Source organism: Ranitomeya variabilis, chromosome 5 (genome assembly GCF_051348905.1).
Source record: "Ranitomeya variabilis isolate aRanVar5 chromosome 5, aRanVar5.hap1, whole genome shotgun sequence".
Classification (NCBI taxonomy): Eukaryota; Metazoa; Chordata; class Amphibia; order Anura; family Dendrobatidae; genus Ranitomeya; species Ranitomeya variabilis.
In genome coordinates, this window is record NC_135236.1 from 679512155 (window position 1) to 679531949 (window position 19795).

The window sequence follows — 19795 nt, forward strand, 5'->3', positions numbered from 1 at the left end:
ATTCTGCTGGTGCAGTCACTGTGTACATTACATTACTGATCCTGAGTTACATCCTGTATTATACCCCAGAGCTGCACTCACTATTCTGCTGGTGCAGTCACTGAGTACATACATTACATTACTGATCCCGAGTTACATCATATATTATACTCCAGAGCTGCACTCACTATTCTGCTCGTGCAGTCACTGTGCACATACATTACATTACTGATCCTGAGTTACCTCCTGTATTATACTCCAGAGCTGCACTCACTATTCTGCTGGTGCAGTCACTGTGTACATACATTACATTACTGATCCTGAGTTACATCCTGTATTATACCCCAGAGCTGCACTCACTATTCTGCTGCTGCAGTCACTGTGTACATACATTACATTACTAATCCTGAGTTACATCCTGTATTGTACTCCAGAGCTGCACTCACTATTCTGCTGGTGCAGTCACTGAGTACATACATTACATTACTGATCCCGAGTTACATCCTGTATTATACTCCAGAGCTGCACTTACTATTCTGCTGGTGCAGTCACTGTGTACATACATTACATTACTGATCCTGAGTTACCTCCTGTATTATACCCCAGAGCTGCACTCACTATTCTGCTGGTGCAGTCACTATGTACATACATTACATTACTGATCCTGAGTTACCTCCTGTATTATACCCCAGAGCTGCACTCACTATTCTGCTGGTGCAGTCACTGTGTACATTACATTACTGATCCTGAGTTACATCCTGTATTATACCCCAGAGCTGCACTCACTATTCTGCTGGTGCAGTCACTGAGTACATACATTACATTACTGATCCCGAGTTACATCATATATTATACTCCAGAGCTGCACTCACTATTCTGCTCGTGCAGTCACTGTGCACATACATTACATTACTGATCCTGAGTTACCTCCTGTATTATACTCCAGAGCTGCACTCACTATTCTGCTGGTGCAGTCACTGTGTACATACATTACATTACTGATCCTGAGTTACATCCTGTATTATACCCCAGAGCTGCACTCACTATTCTGCTGCTGCAGTCACTGTGTACATACATTACATTACTAATCCTGAGTTACATCCTGTATTGTACTCCAGAGCTGCACTCACTATTCTGCTGCTGCAGTCACTGTGTACATACATTACATTACTGATCCTGAGTTACCTCCTGTATTATACTCCAGAGCTGCACTCACTATTCTGCTGGTGCAGTCACTGTGTACATTACATTACTGATCCTGAGTTACATCCTGTATTATACCCCAGAGCTGCACTCACTATTCTGCTGGTGCAGTCACTGAGTACATACATTACATTACTGATCCCGAGTTACATCATATATTATACTCCAGAGCTGCACTCACTATTCTGCTCGTGCAGTCACTGTGCACATACATTACATTACTGATCCTGAGTTACCTCCTGTATTATACTCCAGAGCTGCACTCACTATTCTGCTGGTGCAGTCACTGTGTACATACATTACATTACTGATCCTGAGTTACATCCTGTATTATACCCCAGAGCTGCACTCACTATTCTGCTGCTGCAGTCACTGTGTACATACATTACATTACTAATCCTGAGTTACATCCTGTATTGTACTCCAGAGCTGCACTCACTATTCTGCTGGTGCAGTCACTGAGTACATACATTACATTACTGATCCCGAGTTACATCCTGTATTATACTCCAGAGCTGCACTTACTATTCTGCTGGTGCAGTCACTGTGTACATACATTACATTACTGATCCTGAGTTACCTCCTGTATTATACCCCAGAGCTGCACTCACTATTCTGCTGGTGCAGTCACTGTGTACATTACATTACTGATCCTGAGTTACATCCTGTATTATACCCCAGAGCTGCACTCACTATTCTGCTGGTGCAGTCACTGTGTACATACATTACATTACTGATCCCGAGTTACATCATATATTATACTCCAGAGCTGCACTCACTATTCTGCTGGTGCAGTCACTGTGTACATACATTACTGATCCTGAGTTACATCCTGTATTATAACCCAGAGCTGCACTCACTATTCAGCTGGTGCAGTCACTGTGTACATATATTACTGATCCTGAGTTACATCCTGTATTATAACCCAGAGCTGCACTCACTATTCAGCTGGTGCAGTCACTGTGTACATACATTACATTACTGATCCTGAGTTACCTCCTGTATTATACCCCAGAGCTGCACTCACTATTCTGCTGGTGCAGTCACTGTGTACAAGTGCTGCCCCCCAGAGTCCTGGTCGTTGCAGTACTGTGGCTCCGCCGCTAAGGGGAGCTATGGTACGTCTGATGGCACTGAAGGAGTTCATCTGATCAGGTATCACAGACACCAGTACACTTCACAGTCTGGCCTACAGGGGGAGCTAAGGGTACTATTCATTAGGCCACTCCCCACCATAGTGGGTAAACTGGGGGTTAGGCAGGAAGTTAGATCAGAAAGCTGACTGGGTTGGAACCAGGCAACACCTTGTGGCAGAGGGTGTTGTAGGGGGAAGATTCAGAGGGGTCCCTGTCAGGGGTGGGATCCTGACAGAGGCCTAGCAACCAGAGAGAACGTTACGGGACCGCGCCTGCACTTGATCGCGGCGGTACCCTAAGAAAGGACAAGAAGCGAGGTTCATTGTGCTGAGTGAGAAACGAGATCAACGCAACAAGGAGAAATACCAGTAGGAGTCGTGCTGTAAGATCGAGGCAACATCCTACTGAGGTGCGCAGCCGGTGGCCGGAACGCCGAGGAAGTATCAGGCTCCAAGCAATACTTCAAACCTACGGCAGGACAGTCAGTCACAGGCGGGCTGTCTCACACCAATCACCTATGAAGACATGGGGGGCACACTAGGAGAAGGGCGACACTAGGGTCCAGGAAGAGCTCCGAGCCTACCCGTCATACGGGTGCGTCCTAGCCATATCATCTGGGGGACGAAGAAGAACATCAGAATCCAGTTGTGAGGGAACACGAGAAACAGACACAACAGTTGTGGGGACTATCCCGTAAGCCCAGCAGGGAAGGACCGCAACACACAAGCGCTAGAAGGTAGGCACAGATTTCCACCTGCAAAGGGAACTCTGGAGGTGCCATCGGACCGGCCGGACTTGCGCAGCCTGGTTAACCGTATTCCGGACTGAGGACCCTGAAGCCTTCAGTAAAGAGGTAAAGAGACTGCAACCTGGTGTCCTCGTTATTTACTGCGACCGGCACTGCACCGCACTACCACCACCACCCACACCTATTATTGTGCGCCCCTCAGCAGGGTCACGGACCGGGTCTAGCCACCGTGACAACCCCAGAACAGAGACTCAGAGGCCCGGTACCGGGTACCCCTCGGCCCTGCGGCAGTGGGGGCGCTGCAAACTTGGCGTCACGAACAGGATCTACTTAAGCCTGAAGAATCAGGTCATGTGTGCCTTGGAACTGTGATTTATTATACTTGGACTGTGACTTATTGCAAAGACTGTGGATTGCCATTTGCCGCCAAAACCAGCCGCCATTACAGCGCTGAGGAGAGCGCAGGAGGAGAAGAGGGGCGTGGAGTAGGCGTGGACCAGCTGAAGAGCGCGAAAGACAATGGCCGCCCAGTCTAAATATTTTTGCATCCTGAGGACGTGTCCGTCAACAGCCGAGGTCCGCCTTCTCATCCTCTTTGGAGGGTGGAGACCATGGAGACGGGGCCGCCCACGAAAGAGACCGCGGGAAGAAGATGCTGGAGAAGAAGCCAAGATGGCGACGCCGGGAGCACCGCGTGGGGACGACCCGACCCAGCATGAGGCTGCACCACCCGACACAGCTCCAGATGCGCCATCGTTGCAGGGACTGGCCCTTACGGAGCTACCAACTGGCCGCCGTCTGAGGAGTGTGTGGCCGCAGCCGAGGCCCGGCAGATAGCACGTCGCCTTGAGGCCGACGCTCGCGTGATCGCTCGACTGGGTCAGCCTGCGGAGGTCCGCCTAACTCCGGTGTCCCCTGCTTCCTCCATCCCGGCCGCGGCAGAGTGTGAGCTGCAGGCACAGGGCCTGAGGATCCTGCCGGAGGCAGAACACCTGCGGTGCCTGATGACACCATGGCGGAACAGACCCCAGCCTGCAGCTCAGGTCGATCTGACGAGCATCGAAGAGACCCCGCCGTCACACTGGGGTGTTGTGGTGTCCTTCAACTCCCGGAAAGGAAGGGGAGTTATTCAAGAGATCGGGGAGCCACTACAGGTCCGTGTTGATCGAGAAGAAGTGGATCCCTGCGGGGGAAGGTACGATTGCGACCTGGAGCCTGGCGACGCAGTGACCTATACCCGGTGGAGGAGGGAAACTGGCGAAACTGGCTGGATAGCTCGAGGCGTCCAACGGTGCGTCGCACTCCAGGCTGCTGCCGGAACGTCGGAGGACGAGCCTCCTGCGGGGAAGGTTCCGGAGCCCGTCCCCGCGGAACCTCAGGAGGTCCGGGCCCACCGCGTGCCTCTGGGTCGCGCTCGCCCACAAGCAAGGAGGGCATCCCGACGAGGGATCCTGTCGTTGCTGGAGCCGGGACCGGTCCTTGTCACGTCGACGCGACCCGTTGGCCGGGTGAGGCCCGGAAGGAGACCGCCCCCTGCGCAGCCAGAAAACTGAGTAAGCAAGAATGCTTCATCATTTGTAAATAGTTAACTGATTGTCTTTTTGCTGTTTTTGCTGCTACAACCCGATCAGGGTTAACTCTTAAAGGGATCCCTTTGTTTACCCGGGATCCCTTCTTTTGTTTTCTTGTTTCCTGTTTATTCATCATTGAAAGAACTGCTGAATCATGAACAATGCATGATTACAAACTTTTTGTACATAGTTTGCACCTTCTTAAAGGTGCCCTCTACTGGTTTTACACAAGGAAAGGACTCTTTGCGAAGACACTGGTCTTGGAACCAGCACCGGAGTCCTTACTGCGAACAGACTTGCAGCCTGAGAAGTTGCACTACCTCATAGAGACTTGGTCCCCTCTTAAAGGGAATGTTCACATATTGCACTTATGAACAGTGTTGCCTTAAGATGGTTAAATGGCAATAATGTCTTGAAAGAAGAAGTTAAATGTAGCTAACTAGTTGATTGTGAGAAATGTTTAATGATGTTGATAAAAGAATGAGGACAGAAAGTGAACCCGTACGGGGTCAGTTAGTGAGTCCTCCCGGGAGCCGTACAGAGATGGCTCAGTAATCCTGAACTGAAAGATGGATGATAAGTTCTATACCGTGTATAGTAGCAGAAAGGCAGTAGGCCCGGGCAGAAAGGGGCGGTCCTGTAACAGAAAGGAGAGGCAGTAGGCCTGGAGCAGGTAGGACAGGCGGTCCTGCAGATGTAAGAAGGAGAATGCAGAAAAGTTGATTAGCCTTATAATGTTTTATAAGAAGGTCTTTAGTGGATTCAGCGAGTACGTCCTTAAAGGCAAAGTTAAATTATTGTTCAAAAATTTTGCACTTAGTAGAATACCCGGTTGGGTAAGAAAAGTTATTTACAGTATGTTATTTAAAGTATTTAACCATGTTTGTAACGTTCAAGTGTCCTCACCTCCCATAAAGGGAAGCTCTGTTCAAATTTACTTATTGTTGCATTTCAAAAATTGTATGTCTTTTTGCTGACATGTATTGTTGTTTTCTTCCCAGTCCAGGAGTACTGGATTTAACCGGGGGGGAGTGCAGCGCCCCAGAGTCCTGGTCGTTGCAGTACTGATGCTCCGCCGCTAAGGGGGGCTATGGTACGTCTGATGGCACTGAAGGAGTTCTTCTGACCAGGTATCACAGACACCAATACATTTCACAGTCTGGCCTCCAGGGGGAGCTAAGGGCACTATGCATTAGGCCACTCCTCACAGTCTGGTAAAACTGGGGGTTGGATAGGAAGTTAGATCAGAAAGCTGACTGGGTTGGAACCAGGCAACACCTTGTGGCAGAGGGTGTTGTAGGGGGAAGATTCAGAGGGGTCCCTGTCAGGGGTGGGATCCTGACAGAGGCCTAGCAACCAGAGAGAACGTTACGGGACCGCGCCTGCACTTGATCGCGGCGGTACCCTAAGAAAGGACAAGAAGCGAGGTATATTGTGCTGAGTGAGAAACGAGATCAACGCAACAAGGAGAAATATCAGTAGGAGTCATGCTGTAAGATCGAGGCAACATCCTACTGAGGCGCGTAGCCGGTGGCCGGAACGCCGAGGAAGTATCAGGCTCCAAGCAATACTTCAAACCTACGGCAGGACAGTCAGCTATAGGCGGGCTGTCTCACACCAATCACCTATGAAGACATGGGGGGCACACTAGGAGAAGGGCGACACTAGGGTCCAGGAAGAGCTCCGAACCTACCCATCATACGGGTGCGTCCTAGCCATATCATCTGGGGGACGAAGAAGAACATCAGAATCCAGTTGTGAGGGAACATGAGAAACAGACACAACAGTTGTGGGGACTATCCCGTAAGCCCAGCAGGGGAGGACCACAACACACAAGCGCTAGAAGGTAGGCACAGATTTCCACCTGCAAAGGGAACTCTGGAGGTGCCATCGGACCGGCCGGACTTGCGCAGCCTGGTTAACCGTATTCCGGACTGAGGACCCTGAAGCCTTCAGTAAAGAGACTGCAACCTGGTGTCCTCGTTATTTACTGTGACCGGCACTCATACCTCCCAACTTTTGAAGATGGGAAAGAGGGACAAAGTTAGCGGCGCGCGAAGCGCGCCGCGGCAAATTTTAGGCCACGCCTCTGACCACACCCATTCATAATTAGTCACACCCATATCCACGTCCCAACTACACCCATTTAGCACTGCTGATCACACTGTTTCATATACAATAGTTATAAACAAAAAAATATGGCCACACAGTGCTCCATACTGTATAATGACCGCACATGACGCTCCATACTGTATAATGGCCACACATGATGCTCCATATTGTATAATGGCCACACATGACGCTCCATACTGTATAATGGCCACACATGACGCTCCATACTGTATAATGGCCACACATGATGCTCCATACTGTATAATGACCGCACATGATGCTCCATACTGTATAATGACCGCACATGATGCTCCATACTGTATAATGACCGCACATGATGCTCCATACTGTATAATGACCGCACATGATGCCCCATACCGTATAATGGCCGCACATGATGCTCCATACTGTATAATGGCCACACATGATGCTCCATACTGTATAATGACCGCACATGATGCTCCATACTGTATAATGACCGCACATGATGCTCCATACTGTATAATGACTGCACATGATGCTCCAGACCGTATAATGACCACACATGATGCCCCATACTGTATAATGGCCACACATGACGCTCCATACTGTATAATGGCCACACATGATGCTCCATACTGTATAATGACCGCACATGATGCTCCGTATTGTATATTGACCGCACATGATGCTGCATACTGTATACTGGCTGCACATGATGCTCCATATTGTATAATGACTGCACATGATGCCCCATACTGTATAATGGCCACACATGACGCTCCATACTGTATAATGACCGCACATGATGCTCCATACTGTATAATGGCCGCACATGATGCTCCATACTGTATAATGACCGCACATGATGCTCCATACTGTATAATGGCCACACATGACGCTCCATACTGTATAATGAACACACATGACGCTCCATACTGTATAATGACGGCATGCATACCGTATAATGGCCCCACATGATGCTCCATACCGTATAATGGCCGCACATGACGCTCCATACTGTATAATGACCGCACATGATGCTCCATACTGTATGATGACCACACATGATGCTCCATACTGTATGCTGGGTGCACATGATGCTTCATACTGTATAATGACCGCACATGATGCTGCATACTGTATAATGACCGCACATGATGCTCCATACTGTATAATGGCCACAGTTCTCCATACTGTATAATGACATACAGGCACGCAGCTCACACACACACGCTCACACACATGCACACGCACACAGCTCACACACACGGCCCACACACACGCAGCACACACACAGCTCACACACGCACGCAGCTCACACACATGCAGCATCACACACACAGTATCACACATACACACGCAGCATCACAAACGCAGCTCACAAACACATGCAGCTTTGACACAAATGCATCACATACGCAGCCTTCACACACACACACACACAGCCATCACACACACACGCAGTCATCACACACACACACGCAGTCATCACACACACACACGCAGCCATCACACACACACACACACGCAGCCATCACACACACACGCAGCCATCACACACACACACCCAGCCATCACACACACGCAGCCATCACACACACACACCCAGCCATCACACACACACACCCAGCCATCACACACACACACACCCAGCCATCACACACACACCCAGCCATCACACACACACACCCACAGCCAGGTTGGCACTAGGAGGGTGCTGGCTGGCACTGTTAGAGGTGTTACAGACCTGTGGATGGAGAGGTGCATGGACACACTGCACTATCTGGTTTGCAGGCTTCTCCCTGCCGCCCCTTATCCGCCATACACAATGCATGCCGGTGTGTGCCGGTAATGATGACCGCCTCCCTCCCCCTCACACGCCGCTGCCGCCTCCGAGTGACACAAGGACCAGACTCTGCGCCTCAGCATCGGGTACCACAGATTCCCGCGCATGCGCGTTGCGGTGCGTGGTGGGGGAGACACCAGGCTGGAGTCGGCGCCGCGCACGCAGCTGGTCCCTCCTTCCCCGATCTCCTGCCCCAGATTTACTAAACAAAGGCTGCAGAGTGTGATCATGCCGGCCGCTTACGTCACTGACCCCGCCCGGAGTGCGGGACTAGTCCTAATCGTCTCTACGTCCCGGAAGTGGGCGGGGCTTCACCGGCGGCCGCAAATTCGGGATTTTAAATGCCCGAAGCGGGACAGCGGGATCCCGGTGCCAAAGCGGGACTGTCCCGCTGAAATCGGGACGGTTGGGAGGTATGGGCACTGCACCGCACTACCACCATCATCCACACCTATTATTGTGCGTCCCTCAGCAGGGTCACGGACCGGGTCTAGCCACCGTGACAACCCCAGAACAGAGACTCAGAGGCCCGGTACCGGGTACCCCTCGGCCCTGCGACAGTGGGGGCGCTGCACATACATTACTGATCCTGAGTTACTTCCTGTATTATACTCCAGAGCTGCACTCACTATTCTGCTGGTGCAGTCACTGTGTACATACATTACATTACTGATCCTGACTTACATCCTGTATTATACTCCAGAGCTGCACTCACTATTCTGCTGGTTATTATAGGAAACAGTCAGCAAGCATGTGGTCAGACAGCTTAGCAGAGCTGTTTCAGTGCAGGGGGACAGATAGATTTTCCTCCATCAGATGAAGGTGGAATACCTTCAGAAAATTCTACACTTGTCAACATTTCAGAGCAAATCATCACTGTGCAAATTTGAGTAATTTCAGCTCCGAAACCTGCAGAATTCAGAAGCTCGGGGAAGACTTCAGCTTGAACGTGTCACTGTGGCTCCATAGTACTGCCCTTTTGGTACATGCACATCAAGTCTATATCAAGTCCATATAGTAGTGTTTTGTGCTACAGAGCTGTCCTTCAAGCTAGATTTGAAGACTGGACATTGTACTCACAGTCAGCCATATTGGTGGTGCTGTCTGTGGATGGATACCATGCTTGGCATAGGTGGTTTTCCTTTATTGGATGTTTTCCTTTATTGGATGCTGCCCTTCCCTTGGTTGTTCCTTCCCGGGGAAAGGCCTGGCTATTCACTGCCTGCGTTGAGAAACACGTGATGGTGTCTCCGCAGCTCCTCTACATGCATATTGGTGGGACTGTCTGCATTTTAGATAAGGTTTTTTATCACAGGACCCCCTTAAAAAGTATTTGTATGCATATGCCACCTCCTGTCAGAAATATAGTACTACACTAGAGTGCTATACTCCATTCAAAGGATGTTTTGCATTGTGTCACCTACTGGATGAATGCGGTACTGCATGCTATTCAAATGATGCTGTTTGCACATTGTGGCCTTGGAGAGCTGTTGCACCAAGTGGATTGACATGAATCATGGCTCCAACACGAGAGATGTAAATTGAAACAAAGGAGAGGATTATCAAACTCTTAAAAGAGGGTAAATCATCACGCAATGTTGCAAAAGATGTTGGTTGTTCACAGTCAGCTGTGTCTAAAATCTGGACCAAATACAAACACCATGCGAAGGTTGTTAAAGGCAAACATACTGGTAGACCAATGAAGACGTCAAAGCGTCAAGACCGGAAACTTCAAGCAATATGTCTCCAAAACAGGAAATGCACAACAAAACAAATGAGGAACGAATGGGTGGAAACTGGAGTCAACGTCTGTGACCGAACTGTAAGAAACCGCCTAAAGGAAATGGGATTTACATACAGAAAAGCTAAATGAAAGCCATCATTAGCACCTAAACAGGAAAAAACAGGGTTACAATGGGCAAAGGAAAAGCAATCGTGGACTGTGGATGACTGGATGAAAGTCATAGTCAGTGATGAGTCGTGAATCTGCATTGGGCAAGGTGATGATGCTGGAACCTTTGTTTGGTGCCGTTCCAAAGAGATTTATAAAGATGACTGTCTGAAGAGAACATGCAAATCTCCACAGTCATTGATGATATGGGGCTGCATGTCAGGTAAAGGCACTGGGGAGATGGCTGTCATTACATCTTCAATAAATGCACAAGTTTATGTTGAAATTTTGGACACTTTTCTTATCCCATCAATTGAAAGGATGTTTGGGGAAGATGAAATCATTTTCCAAGATGATAATACATCCTGCCATAGAGCAAAAACTGTGAGAACATTCCTTGAAAAAAAGACACATAAGGTCAATGTCATGGTCATGGTCATTGGATCTCAATCCAATAGAAAATCTTTGGTGGAAGTTAAAGAAAATGGTCCATGACAAGGCTCCAACCTGCAAAGCTGATCTGGGGACAACAATCAGAGAAAGTTGGAGCCAGATTGATGAAGAGTCCTGTGTGACCCTCATTAAGTCCCGGCCTCAGAGACTGCAAGCGGTTAGAAAAGCCAGAGGTGGTGCAACAAAATACTAGTGATGTGTTGGAGGATTTTTTTGTTTGTTTGTTTTTCATGATTCCATAATTTTTTCCTCAGAATTGAGTGATCCCATAATTTTTACCCTATGCTTGGTTAAAAAAAGTAACCATTACTGACTGCCACATTTTTGTTCTTGATTTCTTTTAGGGTTTCCTAAAGCCAGAAAGTTGCCATTTGAAATGACTTTAGTTTTGTGCCATGTCTGTGATCGGCTTTTTTTCTACAAAATTAAACAAGTGAATGAACATCCTCCAAGGCCGGTGATTCCAACATTTTTGCCAGGGGTTGTATATCAGGAGCTCCCTGGCAGCGGAGGGGTTACAGAGTTTTGCACCCAGCACAGGTGGGGTGGCCTCTGACCCCATTCTCTCTGGAGGAGATAGACATTGGGAAACCGTAGCATGGGTCATAGATCACGGCTCATGGATCAGTCACCTGTGGCTGAGAGCGGCTGGCAGAGGACCAACAGATTGTGACATTACTAGAGGCTGCCCTGTGCCGAGCGTGCGCTCCTCCAAGAATGTGCAGAGGGGAGTGTGCGCCCCCTGCTGGTAACAAAAGGTTCTAAGTACATTTTACAGATTTTGGGATAAATCCAGAGGTGAATATAACAAGCTAGTCACAGGTCAGCCTGCTCCACAGACGATGACATCACCAACCAATCACAGGTCAGCCTGCTCCACAGACGATGACATCACCAACCAATCACAGATCAGCCTGCTCCACAGACGATGACATCACCAACCAATCACAGGTCAGCCTGCTCCACAGACGATGACATCACCAACCAATCACAGGTCAGCCTGCTCCACAGACGATGACATCACCAACCAATCACAGGTCAGCCTGCTCCACAGACGATGACATCACCAACCAATCACAGATCAGCCTGCTCCACAGACGATGACATCACCAACCAATCACAGGTCAGCCTGCTCCACAGACGATGACATCACCAACCAATCACAGGTCAGCCTGCTCCACAGACGATGACATCACCAACCAATCACAGATCAGCCTGCTCCACAGACGATGACATCACCAACCAATCACAGATCAGCCTGCTCCACAGACGATGACATCACCAACCAATCACAGATCAGCCTGCTCCACAGACGATGACATCACCAACCAATCACAGATCAGCCTGCTCCACAGACGATGACATCACCAACCAATCACAGATCAGCCTGCTCCACAGATGATGACATCACCAACCAATCACAGATCAGCCTGCTCCGCAGACGATGACATCACCAACCAATCACAGATCAACCTGCTCCACAGACGATGATATCACAAACGAATGACAGATCAGCCTGCTCCACAGATGACATCACCAACCAATCACAGATCAGCCTGCTCCACAGACGATGATATCACCAACCAATGACAGATCAGCCTGCTCAACAGACGATGACATCACCAACCAATCACAGATCAGCCTGCTCCACAGATGATGACATCACCAACCAATCATAGATCTTCTTCCTGGAGAAGGGCAGCCATATTACTATATATATTATTATATCACACTGAGGAGAAGGGCGGCCATATTACTATATATATTACTATATCACACTGAGGAGAAGGGCGGCCATATTACTATATATATTACTATATCACACTGAGAAGGGCGGCCATATTACTATATATATTACTATATCACACTGAGGAGAAGGGCGGCCATATTACTATATATATTACTATATCACACTGAGGAGAAGGGCGGCCATATTATTATATATATTACTACATCACACTGAGGAGAAGGGCGGCCATATTACTATATATATTACTATATCATACTGAGGAGAAGGGCAGCCATATTACTATATATATTACTATATCACACTGAGGAGCAGGGCGACCATATTACTATATATATTACTATATCACACTGAGGAGAAGGGCGGCCATATTACTATATATATTACTATGTCACACTGAGGAGAAGGGCGGCCATATTACTATATATATTACTATATCACACTGAGGAGAAGGGCGGCCATATTACTATATATATTACTATATCACCACTGAGGAGAAGGGCGGCCATATTACTATATATATTATTATATCATCACTGAGGAGAAGGGCAGCCATATTACTATATATATTACTATATCACACTGAGGAGCAGGGCGACCATATTACTATATATATTACTATATCACACTGAGGAGAAGGGCGGCCATATTACTATATATATTACTGTGTCACACTGAGGAGAAGGGCGGCCATATTACTATATATATTACTATATCACACTGAGGAGAAGGGCGGCCATATTACTATATATATTACTATATCACCACTGAGGAGAAGGGCGGCCATATTACTATATATATTACTATATCACACTGAGGAGAAGGGCGGCCATATTACTATATATTACTATATCACACTGAGGAGAAGGGCGGCCATATTACTATATATTACTATATCACACTGAGGAGCAGGGCGACCATATTACTATATATATTACTATATCACACTGAGGAGAAGGGCGGCCATATTACTATATATATTACTATGTCACACTGAGGAGAAGGGCGGCCATATTACTATATATATTACTATATCACACTGAGGAGAAGGGCGGCCATATTACTATATATATTACTATATCACCACTGAGAAGGGCGGCCATATTACTATATATATTACTATATCACACTGAGGAGAAGGGCGGCCATATTACTATATATTACTATATCACACTGAGGAGAAGGGCGGCCATATTACTATATATTACTATATCACACTGAGGAGAAGGGCGGCCATATTACTATATATATTACTATATCACACTGAGGAGAAGGGCGGCCATATTACTATATATATTACTATATCATACTGAGGAGAAGGGCGGCCATAATACTATATATATTACTATATCACACTGAGGAGAAGGGTGGCCATATTACTATATATATTACTATATCACACTGAGGAGAAGGGCGGCCATATTACTATATATATTACTACATCACACTGAGGAGAAGGGCGGCCATATTACTATATATATTACTATATCACACTGAGGAGAAGGGCGGCCAAATTACTATATATATTACTATATCACACTGAGGAGAAGGGCGGACATATTACTATATATATTACTATATTACACTGAGGAGAAGGGCGACCATATTACTATATATATTACTATATCACACTGAGGAGAAGGGCGGCCATATTACTATATATATTACTATGACACACTGAGGAGAAGGGCGGCCATATTACTATATATATATTACTATATCACACTGAGGAGAAGGGCAGCCATATTACTGTATATATTACTATATCATCACTGAGGAGAAGGGGGGCCATATTACTATATATATTACTACATCACACTGAGGAGAAGGGCGGCCATATTACTATATATATTACTATATCACACTGAGGAGAAGGGCGGCCATAATACTATATATATTACTATATCACACTGAGGAGAAGGGCGGCCATATTGCTATATATATTACTATATCACACTGAGGAGCAGGACGACCATATTACTGTATATATTACTATATCACACTGAGGAGAAGGGCAGCCATATTACTATATATATTACTATATCACACTGAGGAGAAGGGCGGCCATATTACTATATATATATTACTATATCACACCGAGGAGAAGGGCGGCCATATTACTATATATATTACTATATCACACTAAGGAGGAGGGCGGCCATATTACTATATATATTACTATATCACACTGAGGAGAAGGGCGGCCATATTACTATAAATATTACTATATCACACTGAGGAGAAGGGCAGCCATATTGCTATATATATTACTATATCACACTAAGGAGGAGGGCGGCCATATTACTATATATATTACTATATCACACTGAGGAGAAGGGCGGCCATATTACTATATATATATTACTATATCACACTGAGGAGAACGGCGGCCATATTACTATATATATTACTATATCACACTGAGGAGAAGGGCGGCCATATTACTATATATATATTACTATATCATCACTGAGGAGAATGGCGGCCATATTACTATATATATTACTATATCACACTGAGGAGAAGGGCGGCCATATTACTATATATATATTACTATATCACACTGAGGAGAAGGGCGGCCATATTACTATATATACATTACTATATCACACTGAGGAGAAGGGCGGCCATATTACTATATATATTACTATATCACACTGAGGAGAAGGGCGACCATATTACTATATATATATTACTATATCACACTGAGGAGAAGGGCGGCCATATTACTATATATATATTACTGTATCACACTGAGGAGAAGGGCAGCCATATTACTATATATATTACTACATCACACTGAGGAGAAGGGCGGCCATATTACTATATATATTACTATATCACACTGAGGAGAAGGGCGGCCATATTGCTATATATATTACTATATCACACTAAGGAGGAGGGCGGCCATATTACTATATATATTACTATATCACCACTGAGGAGAAGGGCGGCCATGTTACTATATATATTACTATATCACACTGAAAAGAAGGGCGGCCATATTACTATATATATTACTATATCACACTGAGGAGAAGGGCGGCCATATTACTATGTATATATTACTATATCACACTGAGGAGAAGGGCGGCCATATTACTATATATATTACTATATCACACTGAGGAGCAGGGCGACCATATTGCTATATATATTACTATATCACACTGAGGAGAAGGGCAGCAATATTACTATATATATTACTATATCACACTGAGGAGAAGGGCGGCCATATTACTATATATATATTACTGTATCACACTGAGGAGAAGGGCGACCACATTACTATATATATTACTATATCACACTGAGAAGAAGGGCGGCCATATTACTATATATATTACTATATCACCACTGAGGAGAAGAGCGGCCATATTACTATATATATTACTATATCACCACTGAGGAGAAGGGCGGCCATATTACTATATATATTACTATATCACCACTGAGGAGAAGAGCGGCCATATTACTATATATATTACTATATCACCACTGAGCAGAAGGGCGGCCATATTACTATATATATTACTATATCCCACTGAGGAGAAGGGCGGCCATATTACTATATATATTACTATATCACACTGAGGAGAAGGGCGGCCATATTACTATATATATTACTATATCACCACTGAGGAGAAGAGCGGCCATATTACTATATATATTACTATATCACCACTGAGGAGAAGGGCGGCCATATTACTATATATATTACTATATCACCACTGAGGAGAAGAGCGGCCATATTACTATATATATTACTATATCACACTGAGGAGGAGAGCGGCCATATTACTATATATATTACTATATCACACTGAAGAGAAGGGCAGCCATATTACTATATATATTACTATATCACACTGAGGAGAAGGACGGCCATATTACTATGTATATATTACTATATCACACTGAGGAGAAGGGCGGCCATATTACTATATATATTACTATATCACACTGAGGAGAAGGGCGGCCATATTACTATATATATTACTATATCACACTGAGGAGAAGGGCGGCCATATTACTGTATATATTACTATATCACACTGAAGAGAAGGGCGGCAATATTACTGTATATATTACTATATCACCACTGAGGAGAAGGGCGGCCATGTTACTATATATATTACTATATCACACTGAAAAGAAGGGCGGCCATATTACTATATATATTACTATATCACACTGAGGAGAAGGGCGGCCATATTACTATGTATATATTACTATATCACACTGAGGAGAAGGGCGGCCATATTACTATATATATTACTATATCACACTGAGGAGAAGGGCAGCCATATTACTATATATATTACTGTATCACACTGAGGAGAAGGGCGGCCATATTACTATATATATTACTATATCACACTGAGGAGCAGGGCGACCATATTGCTATATATATTACTATATCACACTGAGGAGAAGGGCAGCAATATTACTATATATATTACTATATCACACTGAGGAGAAGGGGGGCCATATTACTATATATATATTACTGTATCACACTGAGGAGAAGGGCGACCACATTACTATATATATTACTATATCACCACTGAGAAGAAGGGCGGCCATATTACTATATATATTACTATATCATCACTGAGGAGAAGAGCGGCCATATTACTATATATATTACTATATCACCACTGAGGAGAAGAGCGGCCATATTACTATATATATTACTATATCACCACTGAGGAGAAGGGCGGCCATATTACTATATATATTACTATATCACCACTGAGGAGAAGAGCGGCCATATTACTATATATATTACTATATCACCACTGAGCAGAAGGGCGGCCATATTACTATATATATTACTATATCCCACTGAGGAGAAGGGCGGCCATATTACTATATATATTACTATATCACACTGAGGAGAAGGGCGGCCATATTACTATATATATTACTATATCACCACTGAGGAGAAGAGCGGCCATATTACTATATATATTACTATATCACCACTGAGGAGAAGGGCGGCCATATTACTATATATATTACTATATCACCACTGAGGAGAAGAGCGGCCATATTACTATATATATTACTATATCCCACTGAGGAGAAGGGCGGCCATATTACTATATATATTACTATATCACACTGAGGAGGAGAGTGGCCATATTACTATATATATTACTATATCACACTGAGGAGAAGGGCGGCCATATTACTGTATATATATTACTATATCACACTGAGGAGAAGGGCGGCCATATTACTATATATATTACTATATCGCACTGAGGAGGAGGGCGGCCATATTACTATATATATTACTATATCACACTGAAGAGAAGGGCAGCCATATTACTATATATATTACTATATCACACTGAGGAGGAGAGCGGCCATATTACTATATATATTACTATATCACACTGAGGAGAAGGACGGCCATATTACTATGTATATATTACTATATCACACTGAGGAGAAGGGCGGCCATATTACTATATATATTACTATATCACACTGAGGAGAAGGGCGGCCATATTACTATATATATTACTATATCATCACTGGGGAGAAGGGCGGCCATATTACTATATATATTACTATATCACACTGAGGAGAAGGGCGGCCATATTACTATATATATATTACTATATCACACTGAGGAGAAGGGCGGCCATATTACTATATATATTACTATATCACACTGAGGAGAAGGGCGGCCATATTACTATATATATTACTATATCACCACTGAGGAGAAGGGCGGCCATATTACTATATATATTACTATATCACACTGAGGAGAAGGGCGGCCATATTACTATATATATTACTATATCACACTGAGGAGAAGGGCGGCCATATTACTATATATATTACTATATCACACTGAGGAGAAGGGCGGCCATATTACTGTATATATTACTATATCACACTGAAGAGAAGGGCGGCAATATTACTGTATATATTACTATATCACACTGAGGAGAAGAGCGGCAATATTACTGTATATATTACTATATCACACTGAAGAGAAGGGCGGCAATATTACTATATATATTACTATATCACCACTGAGGAGAAGGGCGGCCATATTACTATATATATTACTATATCACCACTGAGGAGAAGGGCGGCCATATTACTATATATATTACTATATCACACTGAGGAGAAGTGCGGCTATATTACTATATATATATTACTATATCACACTGAGGAGAAGGGCGGCAATATTACTATATATATTACTATATCATCACTGATTAGAAGGGCGGCCATATTACTATATATATTACTATATCACACTGAGGAGAAGGGCGGCCATATTACTATATATATTACTATATCACACCAAGTAGAGGGGCGGCCATATTACTATATATATTACTATATCACACTGAGGAGAAGGGTGGCCATATTACTATATATATTACTATATCACACTGAGGAGAAGGGCGGCCATATTACTATATATATTACTATATCACACCAAGTAGAGGGGCGGCCATATTACTATATATATTACTATATCACACTGAGGAGAAGGGCGGCCATATTACTATATATATTACTATATCACACTGAGGAGAAGGGCGGCCATATTACTATATCACACTGAGGAGAAGGGCGGCCATATTACTATATATTACTATATCACACTGAGGAGAAGGGCGGCCATATTACTATATATATTACTATATCACCACTGAGGAGAAGAGCGGCCATATTACTATATATATTACTATATCCCACTGAGGAGAAGGGCGGCCATATTACTATATATATTACTATATCACACTGAGGAGGAGAGCGGCCATATTACTATATATATTACTATATCACACTGAGGAGAAGGGCGGCCATATTACTGTACATATATTACTATATCACACTGAGGAGAAGGGCGGCCATATTACTATATATATTACTATATCACACTGAGGAGGAGGGCGGCCATATTACTATATATATTACTATGTCACACTGAAGAGAAGGGCAGCCATATTACTATATATATTACTATATCACACTGAGGAGGAGAGCGGCCATATTACTATATATATTACTATATCACACTGAGGAGAAGGACGGCCATATTACTATGTATATATTACTATATCACACTGAGGAGAAGGGCGGCC